This window comes from Rhinatrema bivittatum, chromosome 16, assembly GCF_901001135.1.
Source record: "Rhinatrema bivittatum chromosome 16, aRhiBiv1.1, whole genome shotgun sequence".
Lineage (NCBI taxonomy): Eukaryota > Metazoa > Chordata > Amphibia > Gymnophiona > Rhinatrematidae > Rhinatrema > Rhinatrema bivittatum.
In genome coordinates this window covers 53125643-53137814 of record NC_042630.1, presented here as the reverse complement: position 1 = coordinate 53137814, position 12172 = coordinate 53125643, and the positions used below count along the sequence as shown (strand labels likewise).

Below are 12172 nucleotides of genomic sequence, written 5' to 3'. Positions count from 1 at the left end.
TTGGACAGAGGAGAAAGCTGTTATCTTATTGGTCACTGAATGGTGATTTTCCTGTCCTGGGGACAGGGCTGGGATTTGTGATAACCACTGAGGTGCCCCATCATGAGATCTGACACATGTTTCATGGGTTCTGTGCCACTGCCTCGTGCTTGGGAGTACAAGACATTTTATGTTGCAAATAGCAGACTTTCCTCTCTCACAGGGATTCTCTCTGGGGCTGATGCAGTAAAACATGCTGAAAACAGGTGCTAGTATTGAGCAACCATTGTCTTAATATGCATACAGCCATGTCCCCTGGGCGCCTGATGCAATATTTAAATGAGAGGCAGCACTAAAAAGAGCACGCTAAAGGAACATTTTGCATTCATAGCACGCAATACGAGTGTCTGTTTTCATCCTGCTTCCGTTTTTGCTATAGTTCACTTCAGCAACCTCAGCAAAATATTATGTGTCCCTTGCTATGGACTTCTGAATGTGTGGCCATAAGAAAAATTGGTTTATTTTAATGAAATCAGGTCATCATTATTTTTCTCCACCAAAAACAGTAAATTAAAATGTCACAACTATACTAAGGAGAAGGTCACACAGAGAACCTATTTTTTTAATGTTTTTCACGAGTCCTTGATTGTGAGTTGATTTTACTCCAACTCCGAGGTTGAAGTTAAATTTGCTGCATTAAAAATTGTCCATTGGGCGCCCAGTGCTTTACTGAATTGAGGGGTGGTAATATCTAGTGTCCTCATCTACATACAATTTACATCTGATGGGCACTATCAGGTGCACATTTTTGGGTTCACATTTTGGACACAATAATCTCTTTATTGCACTGGGCGCTAGCCTAGTGCATCCAAAGTAAAGCCAAAGTAAAGTATACTCCCACCTACATATAAATCCGTGCTGTAGGCTGAGTGCACTTTATTGCATCAACCCTCATGTTTGTCCCGTGGACTAAAGGTCAGAGGAAAGCCTCAGAAAGTTTATCCCTTCCCCTCTAAGTCCAAAGCAAAATAGTGAACGCACCCCACATTTGTGTTACAAAGATACTGACGGTTCTTCTCTCCCCATCTCTCCCTCCCCCTCCTTCTCCTGCATGTCTGCTGTGTTGCATTATTAGCAGTTGATCTATAATTAATGTCAGAGATAATAAATCTTTATATTCTAGCTGCACCATCCACTCAAGAAAGTACAAGAGGTGGTAGGCAGGGGATCTCAGTGAAGCATTGTGTAATTGTTTTGCTAATTAACAAAAGATCTCCCTCCAAAAAAAATCATTTTTCAAATTAATTGCAGTTTCTTTGAAAGATAACCTTACCTAAGGTTACCATCTAGTGTCAGATCATCATAGGGGCTGGATGAGCCAAACCTGGGCTTACTCCTGCCCTCACCCATTGCATGCTGGGATTTGTAGTTCTGCTGTCACTCGCAGGTCCCAGCATGCACTCAGGGTGCAAAGGCCTGTGCTGTATGAGTGATGGAACTGGCAGGTCTAGGCTGCCCTGGAATTACAGATAACCACCATTCATTTTGCTTTCAGATTAAGAATAAGATATCAAAGGCCTTTGAGGTTAATATTGCAAGCCATTTAGATGGATAATTCACATTTAACCTCTAATTCTACAAGATGTCAAAAACCGAGGGCTATATATGTGTAAAAGGAATCCTCTGTTCATTGTATTATGATAGATTTTTTTCTTTTATTTCAAACAACCAAAATTATCTCCAGCAAAATTATGTTTAGACCTCATAATAGGCTCTACCAGCATACATATGCTTTCTTAGCCTTATCAATAAACAAAGGCCAGTTCTAGATCTATTTTTTGAGATTTATCGATGAACTCGTTCATATAACCTTGTATGCCATCATTGAACCATGCCTCGGGTCTGTTTCGATGTTGACTATAAATCAGAAGGATATTACCACATTTTTCATTGCGATTTCTGCTGTCATTTAATCTGAAATTAAAAGCATAGATATTGTCAGGAGATAGGGTTGGAACCACAGCTCACAGACCAAACAGATAATTCTTACTCAGTCATGTTGGCTTTACTTTTGATGTCAATTCCCATCTTCTTTAGGCACTAAGAGAAGCAATAATGCTGAGTCAACAGAGTGAACTTTGTGTGTGACAGAATATGTGAAATTTGAAACAGAGAGAGAGAGTGAGCAGGGAAAATGACCTGACAGATTTACATCCCAGGGTGGTAGTAGCAGTCTTAATTCACATGGCACAAGGAAATCCCTGAGGTTTTTACCACAGGTAAATGAAATCTGTGCCATGTCCCGAAAAATAGGGTGGGGTGTAAGAATGTCCTAGAGTCGTCTAATTATTGAAGTGACTGCATTGAGTGCTGTAGAAAGAGTAAATCTTTTGTAAGCATGTTTAACAATGCGGGGAGGGTGACCACGTGCATGAAACCGGGCAGTCATGGACTGGGCTTGTAAAATAAAATCCTTTGATAAAGAACATAATCTGTTTCAAATGTCACATACCCTGTCACACGCAAAGTTTACCCACTCAAACATTACTCCAATTGCTCATCCACGGGGTGATATATGCCACACTACATTCATGTCCCTTACTATATGTAAGAAAAACAGGTCCCATGCGATGAACAAAATTATTGAGCATCGATCCTGCTTACCATGCAGCTGTCAGGAGGCTCTGCTAGGATCTCACTGACAGGAACTTGGACATGACATTTCTGATTTGCATTTCTTTGTAATTGAACAGGTCCTTCCATTGAGTCGTGGCAGTGATTTTTCTTCTGCCGTCGTTTGGAGAGAACAAAGTTGGATTTTTTAGTTGAACTCATTAACTCAACTTGGGTTAAATCATGAAACAGAATGGTCCTCCTTCTTTTAAATATTTTTTGGCATCTCTATGGGCAATATGTTTGGTGCCTTTCATCCCTTTGATTGTTATTACCCCTTCACCCCTTACTGGTCTTTTTAATCATGTTATTAAAGTGATTGGAAATGTTTCCTTTTGGCGAGCTTAGCTGATTTACAAAACGCTGGCAACTACTACTTGGCTTTTGTACATGATTTGCAGAAGTTAATGTGAATGCATTTTATGCATTTATGAAATTATTTTAATGTATGTCTTCCATCCTGTTCTCATTCTCTTAGGTCCTCCAGCAAGTGGAACTCTATGCAGTAATGCTGTGCTTCATTTGCTGTTTTTTTTCCACAGACCTGTGTACAATATAAATTAAAAAAAAAAACATTTTTCCTCCTGACATAATGGTATGTGTTCATTTTTGCTTTCAAAACTTGATTTTTTCAGTCTTCTGTATTTGCCGCAGTTCCAATGTTTAAATTTGTTCATTTGGAGATATGACATTCTTTTGAGTGTTCCTCTCAGTGCAGCACCCATGCAAAACATGGCCATGTCAAGGAACTGTACCCTTTTTTCTAAGATTACTGAACAGTTTAAGGTGTTACCACACTTTCTTTTTCTTTTTCTTTTGTGGATACCGTTTTATATATATTTTTTTTTAAAATATGAAAACACACTTACTTCTGCTTATTAGCTGGCTTACTGATTGACTCTTTAATATCTGGCTTCCTACTAAAAGCACAAGCACTAAATAATATATGCCAATAGTTTACTTCTCCCCAATAATTTTACCAATTTTCCAAGCCAAACGTACTGATTTATTTCAGCCTACAGCAAGGTGATCCTGCCCTCTCATTGCTGCTCCATGATTTCCAACACGGATTCCGTGCATCATGGACAGGGAAATCCAGTTTAAAAGCTACACAGAATGTCAGAAGTGGGATTCGAACCCACGCCTCCAGTGGAGACTGTGACCTGAACACAGCGCCTTGGTCCGCTCGGCCATCCTGACAAGCGACTGCAGACCCTCTATGTGGATCCAAATGCTCAATAACGTTTCAGCTATCATCTGTTCATCTCTGCTTTTTTAGCAATGCAAATTCAAGATTAAATAAAATTGGGTGACATAATCGCAAAACAAAGATTGGAAAAACGTTCCTTCGAGCAGGAGTTGAACCAGCGACCTAAGGATCTCTACTCTTCCGCTACAGTCCTCCGCTCTACCAGCTGAGCTATCGAAGGAGCTACGAGCACACCACACTTTATGATTCCTTCTGATAGGAATCCTTTTCTGCACTACAGAAATACTAGCGTTATACTTTGGCTTCCTATAACTCTGACATAATCACCCTTATGATCTTCTTGCCTACTTACAAGCTGTCAAGACCACCAAAATTAAACTCGATGGATAGCAACTTCCAGCTCGCAATGGAAACACCATGAACACTTCAGAAACAACGGGCGACAGTCCTTCAAGGACTTCCTCATCTGCTGCCACTCACATGAATGCCTACTTCTGTGCAACAAGCAGCATCCAAACACCAAGCCATTTCTATGCCAACCTAACACCAAGGAAAACTGACATGTCACATTCCAACCAACTACCCAGCGGCCCCAACCAATCAGATTCGGAAACAATAACATGAAGCTAGAACAACCCCATTTCCAGCTGAAAGTCATATCAAACTAGGTCACCTTCCATCCTTTCCCCTAGCCTTCCATTCTGATCACTGGAGCCTTCTGCTCTACCACTTTTTGAGTTATGCTCAGCTGAGACCGATTTTATTTCCAAAATCAGATGCACAAACTATCCACATTTAATCCTGAAGAATAAGGGAAAATTTTAATCCCCAAGCCTAAAACGCATACTGAAGAGATAAAGAAATACAGGAGGTAGGTCTTAAACGGCAAACCTTTCTAAGGCGCTTAGCGGGAGTTATCAGCGTTCAGAGCCGTCACCAGTGTACACAAGAGACCTGCTACACAGCATGGGGGAGCGTTTTAGTATGGTCGGAAATCTCACTGCTTGGGGGAAGCATCAAAACTTACTGATTCCTTTCAGCCACCGGCAAGGTGATCCTCTCCTCTCAGAGCTGCCACTGGATTGTGGGTTACTGAGCTCTGCTCTGGCATTATATGTCCTGCTTCTAAGGTAACTTAGTGGAAAACAATCCCTTTGGAAATTTACACTACAGTTAGTTGCACTGCCTGACTCCCTGCTGTTCTGATTAAGAAATGATGGTTCCTAAACAAAGCAATCACACATCCTTATCACGTCATTTATTCAGCCTGAGTGACTCACTGCTGACTTCATTAACAAATAATGGTACCCAAAGAAACCAAATCACACCACCTTTACACCTTTCCAAGTTAAGAAACTGAACTTTTCAACCTTTTTAGTTAGGTGTACTCTGCCCCTAGCATATTTCTAGCTTGTGGATACCGTTTTATATATATATTTTTTTTAAAATATGAAAACACACTTACTTCTGCTTATTAGCTGGCTTACTGATTGACTCTTTAATATCTGGCTTCCTACTAAAAGCACAAGCACTAAATAATATATGCCAATAGTTTACTTCTCCCCAATAATTTTACCAATTTTCCAAGCCAAACGTACTGATTTATTTCAGCCTACAGCAAGGTGATCCTGCCCTCTCATTGCTGCTCCATGATTTCCAACACGGATTCCGTGCATCATGGACAGGGAAATCCAGTTTAAAAGCTACACAGAATGTCAGAAGTGGGATTCGAACCCACGCCTCCAGTGGAGACTGTGACCTGAACACAGCGCCTTGGACCGCTCGGCCATCCTGACAAGCGACTGCAGACCCTCTAGGTGGATCCAAATGCTCAATAACGTTTCAGCTATCATCTGTTCATCTCTGCTTTTTTAGCAATGCAAATTCAAAATTAAATAAAATTGGGTGACATAATCGCAAAACAAAGATTGGAAAAATGTTCCTTCGAGCAGGAGTTGAACCAGCGACCTAAGGATCTCTACTCTTCCGCTACAGTCCTCCGCTCTACCAGCTGAGCTATCGAAGGAGCTATGAGCACACCACACTTTATGATTCCTTCTGATAGGAATCCTTTTCTGCACTACAGAAATACTAGCGTTATGCTTTGGCTTCCTATAACTCTGACATAATCACCCTTATGATCTTCTTGCCTACTTACAAGCTGTCAAGACCACCAAAATTAAACTCGATGGATAGCAACTTCCAGCTCGCAATGGAAACACCATGCACACTTCAGAAACAAAGGGCGACAGTCCTTCAAGGACTTCCTCATCTGCTGCCACTCACATGAATGCCTACTTCTGTGCAACAAGCAGCATCCAAACACCAAGCCATTTCTATGCCAACCTAACACCAAGGAAAACTGACATGTCACATTCCAACCAACTACCCAGCGGCCCCAACCAATCAGATTCGGAAACAATAACATGAAGCTAGAACAACCCCATTTCCAGCTGAAAGTCATATCAACCTAGCTCACCTTCCATCCTTTTCCCTAGCCTTCCATTCCGATCACTGGAGCCTTCTGCTCTACCACTTTTTGAGTTATGCTCAGTTGAGACCGATTTTATTTCCAAAATCAGATGCACAAACTATCCACATTTAATCCTGAAGAATAAGGGAACATTTTAATCCCCAAGCCTAAAACGCATACTGAAGAGATAAAGAAATACAGGAGGTAGGTCTTAAACGGCAAACCTTTCTAAGGCGCTTAGCGGGAGTTATCAGCGTTCAGAGCCGTCACCAGTGTACACAAGAGACCTGCTACACAGCATGGGGGAGCGTTTTAGTATGGTCGGAAATCTCACTGCTTGGGGGAAGCATCAAAACTTACTGATTCCTTTCAGCCACCGGCAAGGTGATCCTCTCCTCTCAGAGCTGCCACTGGATTGTGGGTTACTGAGCTCTGCTCTGGCATTATATGTCCTGCTTCTAAGGTAACTTAGTGGAAAACAATCCCTTTGGAAATTTACACTACAGTTAGTTGCACTGCCTGACTCCCTGCTGTTCTGATTAAGAAATGATGGTTCCTAAACAAAGCAATCACACATCCTTATCACGTCATTTATTCAGCCTGAGTGACTCACTGCTGACTTCATTAACAAATAATGGTACCCAAAGAAACCAAATCACACCACCTTTACACCTTTCCAAGTTAAGAAACTGAACTTTTCAACCTTTTTAGTTAGGTGTACTCTGCCCCTAGCATATTTCTAGCTTGTGGATACCGTTTTATATATATATATTTTTTTAAAATATGAAAACACACTTACTTCTGCTTATTAGCTGGCTTACTGATTGACTCTTTAATATCTGGCTTCCTACTAAAAGCACAAGCACTAAATAATATATGCCAATAGTTTACTTCTCCCCAATAATTTTACCAATTTTCCAAGCCAAACGTACTGATTTATTTCAGCCTACAGCAAGGTGATCCTGCCCTCTCATTGCTGCTCCATGATTTCCAACACGGATTCCGTGCATCATGGACAGGGAAATCCAGTTTAAAAGCTACACAGAATGTCAGAAGTGGGATTCGAACCCACGCCTCCAGTGGAGACTGTGACCTGAACACAGCGCCTTGGACCGCTCGGCCATCCTGACAAGCGACTGCAGACCCTCTAGGTGGATCCAAATGCTCAATAACGTTTCAGCTATCATCTGTTCATCTCTGCTTTTTTAGCAATGCAAATTCAAAATTAAATAAAATTGGGTGACATAATCGCAAAACAAAGATTGGAAAAATGTTCCTTCGAGCAGGAGTTGAACCAGCGACCTAAGGATCTCTACTCTTCCGCTACAGTCCTCCGCTCTACCAGCTGAGCTATCGAAGGAGCTATGAGCACACCACACTTTATGATTCCTTCTGATAGGAATCCTTTTCTGCACTACAGAAATACTAGCGTTATACTTTGGCTTCCTATAACTCTGACATAATCACCCTTATGATCTTCTTGCCTACTTACAAGCTGTCAAGACCACCAAAATTAAACTCGATGGATAGCAACTTCCAGCTCGCAATGGAAACACCATGCACACTTCAGAAACAAAGGGCGACAGTCCTTCAAGGACTTCCTCATCTGCTGCCACTCACATGAATGCCTACTTCTGTGCAACAAGCAGCATCCAAACACCAAGCCATTTCTATGCCAACCTAACACCAAGGAAAACTGACATGTCACATTCCAACCAACTACCCAGCGGCCCCAACCAATCAGATTCGGAAACAATAACATGAAGCCAGAACAACCCCATTTCCAGCTGAAAGTCATATCAAACTAGGTCACCTTCCATCCTTTCCCCTAGCCTTCCATTCTGATCACTGGAGCCTTCTGCTCTACCACTTTTTGAGTTATGCTCAGTTGAGACCGATTTTATTTCCAAAATCAGATGCACAAACTATCCACATTTAATCCTGAAGAATAAGGGAACATTTTAATCCCCAAGCCTAAAACGCATACTGAAGAGATAAAGAAATACAGGAGGTAGGTCTTAAACGGCAAACCTTTCTAAGGCGCTTAGCGGGAGTTATCAGCGTTCAGAGCCGTCACCAGTGTACACAAGAGACCTGCTACACAGCATGGGGGAGCGTTTTAGTATGGTCGGAAATCTCACTGCTTGGGGGAAGCATCAAAACTTACTGATTCCTTTCAGCCACCGGCAAGGTGATCCTCTCCTCTCAGAGCTGCCACTGGATTGTGGGTTACTGAGCTCTGCTCTGGCATTATATGTCCTGCTTCTAAGGTAACTTAGTGGAAAACAATCCCTTTGGAAATTTACACTACAGTTAGTTGCACTGCCTGACTCCCTGCTGTTCTGATTAAGAAATGATGGTTCCTAAACAAAGCAATCACACATCCTTATCACGTCATTTATTCAGCCTGAGTGACTCACTGCTGACTTCATTAACAAATAATGGTACCCAAAGAAACCAAATCACACCACCTTTACACCTTTCCAAGTTAAGAAACTGAACTTTTCAACCTTTTTAGTTAGGTGTACTCTGCCCCTAGCATATTTCTAGCTTGTGGATACCGTTTTATATATATATTTTTTTTAAATATGAAAACACACTTACTTCTGCTTATTAGCTGGCTTACTGATTGACTCTTTAATATCTGGCTTCCTACTAAAAGCACAAGCACTAAATAATATATGCCAATAGTTTACTTCTCCCCAATAATTTTACCAATTTTCCAAGCCAAACGTACTGATTTATTTCAGCCTACAGCAAGGTGATCCTGCCCTCTCATTGCTGCTCCATGATTTCCAACACGGATTCCGTGCATCATGGACAGGGAAATCCAGTTTAAAAGCTACACAGAATGTCAGAAGTGGGATTCGAACCCACGCCTCCAGTGGAGACTGTGACCTGAACACAGCGCCTTGGACCGCTCGGCCATCCTGACAAGCGACTGCAGACCCTCTATGTGGATCCAAATGCTCAATAACGTTTCAGCTATCATCTGTTCATCTCTGCTTTTTTAGCAATGCAAATTCAAGATTAAATAAAATTGGGTGACATAATCGCAAAACAAAGATTGGAAAAATGTTCCTTCGAGCAGGAGTTGAACCAGCGACCTAAGGATCTCTACTCTTCCGCTACAGTCCTCCGCTCTACCAGCTGAGCTATCGAAGGAGCTATGAGCACACCACACTTTATGATTCCTTCTGATAGGAATCCTTTTCTGCACTACAGAAATACTAGCGTTATACTTTGGCTTCCTATAACTCTGACATAATCACCCTTATGATCTTCTTGCCTACTTACAAGCTGTCAAGACCACCAAAATTAAACTCGATGGATAGCAACTTCCAGCTCGCAATGGAAACACCATGCACACTTCAGAAACAAAGGGCGACAGTCCTTCAAGGACTTCCTCATCTGCTGCCACTCACATGAATGCCTACTTCTGTGCAACAAGCAGCATCCAAACACCAAGCCATTTCTATGCCAACCTAACACCAAGGAAAACTGACATGTCACATTCCAACCAACTACCCAGCGGCCCCAACCAATCAGATTCGGAAACAATAACATGAAGCTAGAACAACCCCATTTCCAGCTGAAAGTCATATCAAACTAGGTCACCTTCCATCCTTTCCCCTAGCCTTCCATTCTGATCACTGGAGCCTTCTGCTCTACCACTTTTTGAGTTATGCTCAGTTGAGACCGATTTTATTTCCAAAATCAGATGCACAAACTATCCACATTTAATCCTGAAGAATAAGGGAACATTTTAATCCCCAAGCCTAAAACGCATACTGAAGAGATAAAGAAATACAGGAGGTAGGTCTTAAACGGCAAACCTTTCTAAGGCGCTTAGCGGGAGTTATCAGCGTTCAGAGCCGTCACCAGTGTACACAAGAGACCTGCTACACAGCATGGGGGAGCGTTTTAGTATGGTCGGAAATCTCACTGCTTGGGGGAAGCATCAAAACTTACTGATTCCTTTCAGCCACCGGCAAGGTGATCCTCTCCTCTCAGAGCTGCCACTGGATTGTGGGTTACTGAGCTCTGCTCTGGCATTATATGTCCTGCTTCTAAGGTAACTTAGTGGAAAACAATCCCTTTGGAAATTTACACTGCAGTTAGTTGCACTGCCTGACTCCCTGCTGTTCTGATTAAGAAATGATGGTTCCTAAACAAAGCAATCACACATCCTTATCACGTCATTTATTCAGCCTGAGTGACTCACTGCTGACTTCATTAACAAATAATGGTACCCAAAGAAACCAAATCACACCACCTTTACACCTTTCCAAGTTAAGAAACTGAACTTTTCAACCTTTTTAGTTAGGTGTACTCTGCCCCTAGCATATTTCTAGCTTGTGGATACCGTTTTATATATATATTTTTTTTAAAATATGAAAACACACTTACTTCTGCTTATTAGCTGGCTTACTGATTGACTCTTTAATATCTGGCTTCCTACTAAAAGCACAAGCACTAAATAATATATGCCAATAGTTTACTTCTCCCCAATAATTTTACCAATTTTCCAAGCCAAACGTACTGATTTATTTCAGCCTACAGCAAGGTGATCCTGCCCTCTCATTGCTGCTCCATGATTTCCAACACGGATTCCGTGCATCATGGACAGGGAAATCCAGTTTAAAAGCTACACAGAATGTCAGAAGTGGGATTCGAACCCACGCCTCCAGTGGAGACTGTGACCTGAACACAGCGCCTTGGACCGCTCGGCCATCCTGACAAGCGACTGCAGACCCTCTATGTGGATCCAAATGCTCAATAACGTTTCAGCTATCATCTGTTCATCTCTGCTTTTTTAGCAATGCAAATTCAAGATTAAATAAAATTGGGTGACATAATCGCAAAACAAAGATTGGAAAAATGTTCCTTCGAGCAGGAGTTGAACCAGCGACCTAAGGATCTCTACTCTTCCGCTACAGTCCTCCGCTCTACCAGCTGAGCTATCGAAGGAGCTATGAGCACACCACACTTTATGATTCCTTCTGATAGGAATCCTTTTCTGCACTACAGAAATACTAGCGTTATACTTTGGCTTCCTATAACTCTGACATAATCACCCTTATGATCTTCTTGCCTACTTACAAGCTGTCAAGACCACCAAAATTAAACTCGATGGATAGCAACTTCCAGCTCGCAATGGAAACACCATGCACACTTCAGAAACAAAGGGCGACAGTCCTTCAAGGACTTCCTCATCTGCTGCCACTCACATGAATGCCTACTTCTGTGCAACAAGCAGCATCCAAACACCAAGCCATTTCTATGCCAACCTAACACCAAGGAAAACTGACATGTCACATTCCAACCAACTACCCAGCGGCCCCAACCAATCAGATTCGGAAACAATAACATGAAGCCAGAACAACCCCATTTCCAGCTGAAAGTCATATCAACCTAGGTCACCTTCCATCCTTTCCCCTAGCCTTCCATTCTGATCACTGGAGCCTTCTGCTCTACCACTTTTTGAGTTATGCTCAGTTGAGACCGATTTTATTTCCAAAATCAGATGCACAAACTATCCACATTTAATCCTGAAGAATAAGGGAACATTTTAATCCCCAAGCCTAAAACGCATACTGAAGAGATAAAGAAATACAGGAGGTAGGTCTTAAACGGCAAACCTTTCTAAGGCGCTTAGCGGGAGTTATCAGCGTTCAGAGCCGTCACCAGTGTACACAAGAGACCTGCTACACAGCATGGGGGAGCGTTTTAGTATGGTCGGAAATCTCACTGCTTGGGGGAAGCATCAAAACTTACTGATTCCTTTCAGCCACCGGCAAGGTGATCCTCTCCTCTCAGAGCTGCCACTGGATTGT

The 12172-nt window shown here is 42.0% G+C and overlaps 1 long non-coding RNA gene and 10 other non-coding genes across 12 annotated transcripts in view; all 11 read right to left on the bottom strand.

Annotated features, from left to right (window-relative positions):
- LOC115078704 overlaps window positions 1-6295 on the bottom strand; it is a 92218-nt gene extending 85923 nt beyond the window's left edge. Inside the window, exons 1-3 of one of the 2 annotated variants that reach the window (XR_003853136.1) lie at window positions 6021-6295; window positions 2644-2766; window positions 1850-1953 (exon numbers count right to left, since the gene is read on the bottom strand). This is a non-coding gene — a long non-coding RNA (uncharacterized LOC115078704). Of the gene's footprint in view, window positions 1-1849; window positions 1954-2643; window positions 2767-4214; window positions 5970-6020 lie in introns of those variants that run through there. The other variant, XR_003853135.1, reaches the window with a different exon arrangement.
- Window positions 3770-3852, bottom strand: TRNAL-CAG. Its single transcript has one exon. It is a non-coding gene; the product is annotated as a tRNA-Leu (tRNA).
- TRNAY-GUA lies at window positions 3997-4082 on the bottom strand. Its single transcript is given in 2 exon segments — window positions 3997-4032; window positions 4046-4082. It is a non-coding gene; the product is annotated as a tRNA-Tyr (tRNA).
- On the bottom strand, window positions 5576-5658 carry TRNAL-CAG. Its single transcript has one exon. It is a non-coding gene; the product is annotated as a tRNA-Leu (tRNA).
- Window positions 5803-5888, bottom strand: TRNAY-GUA. The gene is given in 2 exon segments: window positions 5803-5838; window positions 5852-5888. It is a non-coding gene; the product is annotated as a tRNA-Tyr (tRNA).
- Window positions 6296-7382: 1087 nt separating the features above from the next.
- TRNAL-CAG lies at window positions 7383-7465 on the bottom strand. Its single transcript has one exon. It is a non-coding gene; the product is annotated as a tRNA-Leu (tRNA).
- Window positions 7466-7609: 144 nt separating this feature from the next.
- TRNAY-GUA lies at window positions 7610-7695 on the bottom strand. Its single transcript is given in 2 exon segments — window positions 7610-7645; window positions 7659-7695. It is a non-coding gene; the product is annotated as a tRNA-Tyr (tRNA).
- A 1492-nt stretch (window positions 7696-9187) lies between these two features.
- On the bottom strand, window positions 9188-9270 carry TRNAL-CAG. The gene has a single exon. It is a non-coding gene; the product is annotated as a tRNA-Leu (tRNA).
- Window positions 9271-9414: 144 nt separating this feature from the next.
- Window positions 9415-9500, bottom strand: TRNAY-GUA. Its single transcript is given in 2 exon segments — window positions 9415-9450; window positions 9464-9500. It is a non-coding gene; the product is annotated as a tRNA-Tyr (tRNA).
- A 1493-nt stretch (window positions 9501-10993) lies between these two features.
- Window positions 10994-11076, bottom strand: TRNAL-CAG. The gene has a single exon. It is a non-coding gene; the product is annotated as a tRNA-Leu (tRNA).
- Window positions 11077-11220: 144 nt separating this feature from the next.
- On the bottom strand, window positions 11221-11306 carry TRNAY-GUA. The gene is given in 2 exon segments: window positions 11221-11256; window positions 11270-11306. It is a non-coding gene; the product is annotated as a tRNA-Tyr (tRNA).
- Window positions 11307-12172: the final 866 nt, after the last annotated feature.